Below are 6,012 nucleotides of genomic sequence, written 5' to 3' on the forward strand. Positions count from 1 at the left end.
TATTTGCTCCAGTATGTTTTGTCTTTTCGACAGCCAACTCGAGCCTCAAATAGCAAGACACTTCCATTCATGTTATCGTACAGATTTTCCCTTCTAATTTCTTTCTTCCTATTGCAAATCTCCATGGTCTTTTTGTTTCCCTTATTTGCACCCAATTTTCTATCTCTGTTTCTATCATTTTCTTTCTAATGACTCCTGGTTGTCACTTTCAATTACCCTGTGCTTGGTTGCCAACTTTCTGGACCTCTTCCTCCATTCTGTGTCCATGCTTTTCTGGCACAGATACTTGTGCACTTTAGCTGCCCATTTATTTTCATCTATGTTCTCGAGTCTTTCTTCAAAACTAATTTTGCTCTGCGCTTCTCTGACTTCAAAAGAAGCCCAACCCACGTCACCCTGCACTGGCTCATTTGTGGTTTTACCGAGGGCTCCCAGAGCCAACCAGCCCACTAACCTTTGATTTACTTTCAACCCCGACACAATATCCGACATTACGCACAGAACGGTACTTGCGAATGTTAGCGCTGGGACCATTACTCCTTTCCAGATTCCATACATCACTTCATATTTATTTTGGCCCCAAAGTGCTCCACGTTTCATTGTTGCTGCAATCCACTTCCCCTTTATTTTCAGATTATCTTGGTGGGTGCTTGACAATGGGAATGACTTACTGTTGAATTGACACCACATAATTACTTGTCTCTTCATTAAAGGTCATAATTCCCAATTTCTCTGTGCTAAACTTAAGGCCTAGATTTGTCACTGCATTGCCACACATATATACGCAAGTGTCTCTAACTAATTGTCCACTAGTAGCACTATGCCGTCCACATATATCAGTCCGGGAACCTTCTGTTGCCCCATTTGTCCACTCTGCATGTAGCATAAATCAAACCCTAATTCACTGTTTTCTAGTCGTCTTTCTATGCCCTTAACATACAGCATGAACAGCAATGGAAGCAGGACATCCTTGCTTCAGTCCTTGGTGAATTTCCACCACTTCATTACATTTTTGGCCTTCCTATACAATTTCTACTTGGTTGTCTCTATACATCTCCCTTAGCAGCTCCACAAAATCGTCATCTATGCCTTTGTGCTTGAGAATATTGCATAACAATTCCCTGTATATGTTGTCGTAGACTCCTTTAATTCTAGACATTGTATCCATAAATATACATTCTGAGCTACTGAAACCTCTATGCACCGAGTTAGTACAAACATATTATCCTCTGAGTGGCTGCCTGGTCTGAACCAATTCTGTTTTACCCAATATATCATTTTTTATGTTCTAATTTTATGGCTTGCATTACCATGCTACATATGACCGACATTACCGTAACTGGCCTGCATGAGTTCGACTTATCCTTATTATCTTTGCCTTTGTAGATGAGGTTCTTGCTTTCATGCCATCGAACTGGAATTTTCTTCGTTCTAATCACTTGCTCTATGGCATTAGTCAGCACTTCCTTACTCTTTGGACCGAGGTTTTTGATTAGCTGTATTGGGATTTCATCAGGCCCTGCAACGGTGTTATTAGAGACATTTTATTCTGCTTTCTTCCAGTAAAAGTTTTCTATGCTAAATTTTTATCTCTTAGACTTTTCTACTGTTGCCAGATCTGTTTGTGTTTGAACTACGCTTTCTTTCATGCTAAAGTTATCCTTAATAACGTCTCTGATGTACTGCAGCGCATCATCTCCTTCGAAGATGGCACGTCTTCAACCTTTATAGCCATTTGGGAATTTTATTTGAGCTCCGAGTGCTCTTACATGTTTCCAGAATCTTGCTGGTGCACCTTTGTCTCTTTTGCGAATGTTATGCAGCCAACGTTCACTTGTGCATTTTGTTTTCTCAGTCACATCTAAGGAACACCTTTTTTTTGTGTGTGTGTAATCCCAACTTTTTGGCTTCTTGATAATCCTTTGATGTCAGCCTATGGTCTTCTATAGCTTGCTTTATTTCCTTGTTCCACTACTGATGTGGTTTTCTCTTTTCAGTCCAACAATTTTTTGTCGTGTCTCTCTTATCTCCAGCTGCATAAAATCTACCAGTTCCTTATATTTTCTGACTGTTGTAAGAAATGCCTCCATTCCCTTTTTTTTGTGTGTGTGTGTGTGTGATCTCCCTTTGCTTTTCATTCATCTTTAGAAATTCTGATGCTATTGGTTCGTGTTTTACGATAGTATCTCTCCCAAATCTAAGGTTAAAAGTTTCTGATCACTAACCAGGCTCTATTTTCCATGTTCATCTATCATCATATGGTCTAGTCATTCACAGACTGTTTCTGAGACTAAGGCATAGTCAAGTACATGACTGCCTGTTTTCACATTGCCACGTTACCTGTCCATGACACTTATTCTCCCTGTTATCTACTATGTCGTTCTGTTCATCGCACAGATTTAGCATTGGAGAACTGTTGTAATCAGCATATCCGTCTAAATCCTCCATGTGCACATTCATATCTCCTACTAATATTACCTGGCCCAATTTCTTGAACCCATTAATATTGCTTCTAATTCAATCATTCAATTCTTTACTTTTATCTCTGCTATCACTACCATAGGTAAGCTACTCCGAGCCGCGTCTTTTTGCCTTCTCATGTGCTGCTAATCCATAAATGCATCTTACATGTCTCTTTTACCTTTTGCCACTTCATACTTTGCCGAATTAAGGACGCGTTCTTGGACGATCGCTTTCGATGATATCAACTTTCAGTGTGCATTTATTGACTGGTTGAGCAAAACCGCGGATGAGCTGATTGTCTGGTTGAACACTACGTCACACGAAGGTGATCGCCCAAAGTGATCATCCGAGAATACGTCGCCATGATCACCAATATATGTCATATGCAGCTGTCTCAGGGTAGGGTACGTCGTATCTCTACTGCTTTCTGGAATTAATAACTATGTCTAGCACAACCTCACAAGACAGCTGCAGTTGCGGAGTATTCCATGGAATGAGGGAGTGGCATCATCCCGTTCCTTTAATTCTGGCATTTAAATGCCTGAACATCATTATATATATATATATATACTGGGTGTGAATGTCCCATTTAACTTGGACCAAGATCTTTAAAAAACCAAGAGCTCCAGAGAAATCGTATCGACTGCATAGTAGCCGTATCTGTATCTGCGACCGCAGATAGGTGCGAGCTTTAACTTGCATTGTTACAAGCCGCCAGAAGTGTGTGCTGCTAACGTGCATCAGAACAAAGCTATGAAACTTCTGTAACAGTTTTAGTATGGTGGCTAGAGCCTCTCGCCACCATAGTTTTAGTGAAGCAGACACGCTCCTGTGCACTTGTACTTTTTTGTGGCACTTTGAAGCCGACGGAGACCCACGCCGTGATTACTTTAGTGTCTCTGTTGCTGGCTGACGCTCACACTCATAGACCCTAAACACAACTGTTAAGCTTACACACCACACTCCAAAGTCAGCTTGTCGCACGAACAGAATGTGCTGCGAGAAAGATGCGGTCCGAAAAAAATTGTGGGGCCGCAACATTCATATAGAAACGGATTACCAGCGAAGCTGTTTAAGCTGCATACAAATTCTCCGCTTTTGCACGGTCCCGCTGTCGCTGGTTGTATTCGCTTTTCTGCTGTAGACACCTCTACACTCGTTCCTCCGGCGTGTGCCGCCGCGGTCACCCATGCATCTGCCGCAACCGCCGCTGCAGCCGCGCCGGCACCTCTGACGCGCGTGACGTCATAGCCACGGAAGCGCGGGCCACGTGCACAGGCGCCGTCGCCAAGGTCGATTCAAATAGGTCGCGAAGCTTCGGGCGAAAAGCGGTTCAGTACAGATTGTCACCGACATCAGCATGGGGGGGTTATGGGAGCAGCGATTGAAGCGCGACTATGTTTGGAGCGAACAAACATTGCGAAAGAAAAACGCGTTTTTTAATTCAAACGAGACACAGTTAGATTCTTTCAACAAAAATAAAATTCCTAGACAATTTTATACATTCTTGACGAGTTAAGAAAATACAAGTTTAATTTTATTATTATTAATAAACGCATTTCTTTTAAGCGCCCATCGCTACAGGGGGCGTTGACGCCACTATCACTCGCAATGCAATGCACGTTATGTGCACGTCTTGAAATGGGCAGAAAGGCGCACTCGTATCACCTGTTGAAATACGCCCCTCTCACAGTTTCTGTTTTCTTGCTTGTCAAAGTTTGTCTGAACCCGCCGTGGTTGCTCAGTGGCTATGGTGTTGGGCTGCTGAGCACGAGGTCGCGGGTTCGAATCCCGGCCACGGCGGCCGCATTTCGATGGGGGCGAAATGCGAAAACACCCGTGTGTTTAGATTTAGGTGCACGTTTAAGAACCCCAGGTGGTCAAAATTTCCGGAGTCCTCCACTACGGCGTGCCTCATAATCAGAAAGTGGTTTTGGCACGTAAAACCCGAAATATTATTATTAAGTTTGTCTGAATTTGGTGACGCGGGTAGCTTCATTGCTTCTTAATCTGTTCAGTCAAATGTAGTGAGTTACGACCGCCAGATAATTGTGTAGTTGTTTTCGTGCGACCGCGCTGGCCGACGGGTTTGGCATCCAACAATAGGATCAGCACTCTACACCTAAAGCTTTCGTCGGCCTCCAAAGAAAGTATGTTCTGTGCAGGGATGCGATTTCGACAACCGTACGGCTGGCCTTTTCCTGCATCGCTTTCCGCGCTGAAAGCTCGAAACGCCCATCAAGTCGAATGGCAGGGCATTTGAATATATAGCTCCAAAGGTAGAACAACAAAACAAATTTCGCGCCTTCGAAAACAAAATGACGTCACATCTGCTTCTAACGGACATGGCGTCACAATATTTTTTTTTTCCGCCGGAAGTGTTCCCACCACTTACAGATGGCGCTAAGCCCCATGGACCGCCGATGGACCGCCATGTTTTGAACGTATGGGCTCCTATGGAAGCTTCGCTACCAGGTACATTTACCTTGCCGTCGCCACACATTCCCCCCCGCCTTGCTGCAGCGCCGTCGCCACACACTTTCCCCATCTCCACTACAGTCTCCATTCCTGGCCACGCGCCGTGTCGCCGCGCGTAAGTGCGCGCCGATGGACGCGCCACTGCTGGCGGCCTTGCGCAGGACACACGGGAGCCAGCCGCGCGCGGTAGTTTGTCGTGTCGATTCACGTTTTGAGAGCCAAATAGACAACACCCTTCGCATGTGTGGGGTGGCCAAAGCTTCAAGGATTGGTGAATTTTCGCAGGGTGGGGGGCTCAAATACCGGCGATACGATACGATACGATACGAATTTCTAATCATTCCCCGCAAAGCCTCATCAGCGGGAGCAACGGTAGCAATAGAGCGTCACTTCGGCGGGAAATTTTTTGTTCTCTTCCTTTCTTTTGTTGCGTCGGTGTGTTTTTTTTTTTCACTCGATCATAGACGCGTAAGCGACGTAGTTCGTCTGCAGTGCAGCATGCGGTTTAAAGGCATTTCGCTAAAGTTCGAAATGCCGTTTGCCGCTTATATTGTTTTCCGCTTCTTTACGGCGTTGTGCTAGCTAGGCAGCACGACTGCACGAGCGCATTGTGTTGCACGTTAAAGCTACTGAAGTTTGCAAAAACCGAAATTGTTGGTTTTATGTGACCCGGTAAATCCTCGCACCAGCTGGCGCGCGCAATTCATGTTCTAGCATCTATTTTGTGCGTGGCTTCGCACATGTTTAACTATTGCTGGTTGCTTCATGCGTAACTCTTGTTGATTCTTTTGAGCTGCGAGGTTTTCATCCTGCCTCGTTTGTAAAAGGTACTATAAATCACGCTGTGTCTTGTCGGAATGATACCAAGCAAGTGCTTCTATAACAGCTTTATTCTTTTCGACCGAGGTCATCTTAGATATTGTGGTTTGTTGGGAAATGTGTCTAGAAAATATGTAGTTCAGGCTTGTTCCCAGAATTGTAAACTTAATGAAAGCATTCTTAAAAGACAGGACATATGAATTTCAGCTATCTCCCGGTCATTTAGCCAGGCACTTCACCAACTCTGTAGGA

The sequence above is a fragment of the Dermacentor albipictus genome, chromosome 1 (genome assembly GCF_038994185.2).
Source record: "Dermacentor albipictus isolate Rhodes 1998 colony chromosome 1, USDA_Dalb.pri_finalv2, whole genome shotgun sequence".
Classification (NCBI taxonomy): Eukaryota; Metazoa; Arthropoda; class Arachnida; order Ixodida; family Ixodidae; genus Dermacentor; species Dermacentor albipictus.